Below are 2,500 nucleotides of genomic sequence, written 5' to 3' on the forward strand. Positions count from 1 at the left end.
TGCAGCATCTCCCCCATTTAAAACGTGTGTGGTGCGGCTGGATGGTGTTCCACTGCCACTGCTGCTGGATACAGGGGCTTCACGCTCCTTGCTGAACTTGGCCACTGTCAAGCAGTTTTTTTCCCATCATACCCTCCACCCTGACTGTGAGCTCCTGAGTGGGTATGGGAATTCCAAAATAGACATAGTAGGCACAGTTTCCCTACCACTTCAGTATCAGAGTGTAACTTTACCGTCTTTTACTTTTCACGTCTCGCGCCACGGGGCTAACCTAATGGGTCTGGACTTGTTCAGCAGTCTGGGATTTTCACTGATTGATGTGGATGGTGCCACCATTCTCACGGTGGGCTCACCCTGGCAGCAACGCTGGCCCTCTCTGTTCACTGGCCTGGGCTGCCTCACCGCATTTAACCACCAGCCCTTGCTCAAACCAGACGTGCGACCGGTCATTCAGCCATTGCGCCGCCTTCCTCTGGCTCTTCATGATGAAGTCACTGCGGAACTCAACAACCTGCTCGAGCTGGGCATAATTGAGCGGATTGATGCTTCACCCTGGGTCTCCAACCTGGTGCTGGCACGGAAGAAGTCCGGGACTCTCCGGCCGTGCGTGGATCTAAGGTCGGTCAACACAGCAGTTGTCCCTGACAAGTACCCGCTGCCTACTGTGGAGGAGCTGGCCGCTAAATTCCATGGTTCTACTGTCTTCTCCAAACTAGACCTTCGACAGGGTTATCTCCAAGTTCCGCTGCATCCCGAGAGCCGCAACCTGACCGCTTTTGTCACACACATGGGCGTCTTCCGCTATACTAGGATGCCTTTCGGTCTCAGCTCTGCCCCTAGCTGCTTCCAGAAAATCATGTCCACCATCTTTGCTGCAGTTTCGGGGGTAGTGATTTATCTGGATGACATTGTGGTGCATGGTCCAACCCTCGCATCACATGATGAGCACCTGGACCGCGTCTTCAAGATCCTGGCAGGTCACAATCTTACGCTGAATGGGGACAAAGCGGTCGATTTTGTGGGCTTTCGCCTGTCTGGAGAGGGCATCACACCCTTAAATTCTAACGTGGAGGCTGTTCTACGTCTCCCTGAGCCCTCCAGCCCAGCCCAGCTCGCATCCTTTCTTGGAATGACTGCATACTACTTGCGTTTTCTCCCTCAATACTCTGCCACTACAGCCCCTTTGCGTGCGCTTCTGAAAAACGGAGCCCCATGGGCCTGGTCCTCAGCCTGCTCCTCAGCCATCCGTCAGCTAAAGGCCCAGCTTACCTCACCACCGGTGCTTGCTCACTTTGACCTGTCATGCCCTACTTTTCTGACCTGTGATGCGTCTGGTGTAGCGCTAGGTGCCGTCCTTTCTCAGTGCCAACATGGTTCTGAGCGCCCCATTGCTTTTGCCTCCCGGTCTCTGACTCCGGCCGAGCAGAAGTATTCAGTTGGGGAGCGGGAGGCACTGGCCTGTGTCTGGGCATGTGAGCGGTGGCATATATACTTGTATGGCCGACATTTCACCCTCCGCACGGACCATCAGGCCCTAACGACCCTACTCTCATCTTCAGGCACGGGGCACAGACCGCTCCGGCTCCACCGCTGGTCGGAGAGGCTCCTGCAGTATAATTTCACTCCGCTGTTTACCCCCGGCCGGGACAATGTTGTGGCAGACCTCCTTTCCAGGGCCACTCCAGACACTCCCCCAGGCCCGGCCATGGATACACTGGAGCCAGAGCTTATCCACATGCTTCATGGGCCACTCCGGGAGGTTGTGTCTCTACAGGACCTCGGACTGGCTTCAGCGCAAGACTCAGTGCTATCGCAGCTTTGCACTTGCATTCGAGAGGGGTGGCCACGCACAGTGCCCAAGGATCTGGTGCCATTTCATTGGGTTAAAGATGAGCTGTCCTGTTGGAATGAGGTCTGTGTGGCGCGGGGACTCAGGGCCGTCATCCCTGGCAGCCTACAATCTCGTATCCTGGCCATGGCTCATGAGGGACACCTAGGCATCGTAAAGGTCAAGCAGCGCTGCCGTGACAGGGTGTGGTGGCCTGGGATCGACAGGGATATTGAATTTGCGGTGAAGGACTGCTCAGCCTGTCTCGTCAGTGGAAAGACGGGCCCTTCCACACCTCCACCACTGCAACCTGTGCAGTGGCCGGCCGGGCCATGGCAGCACGTTCAGCTGGATATCTGTGGGCCATTTCAGGGGGTCCCATATCATCAGCGTTTTCTAGTGGTTGCCTATGACCTGTACTCAAAATGGCCCGAGATCTCCTCCACAGGCTCGGTCACGTCCCAGGCGGCCATGGAGTTCCTCGACTGTCTGTTCTCAAGGTGGGGCCTTCCCAACACCATTACAACAGACAATGGGCCTCAGTTCACCTCCATGGATTTTCAGACATTCCTCGGGGACAGGGGGATTCGACACACACGCACTGCTTTCTACCACCCAGAGGCTAACGGTGGTGTGGAAAGGTTTAACCAGACCTTGAAGAACGGTGTTCGG

The sequence above is a fragment of the Denticeps clupeoides genome, chromosome 5 (genome assembly GCF_900700375.1).
Source record: "Denticeps clupeoides chromosome 5, fDenClu1.1, whole genome shotgun sequence".
Taxonomy (NCBI): Eukaryota; Metazoa; Chordata; class Actinopteri; order Clupeiformes; family Denticipitidae; genus Denticeps; species Denticeps clupeoides.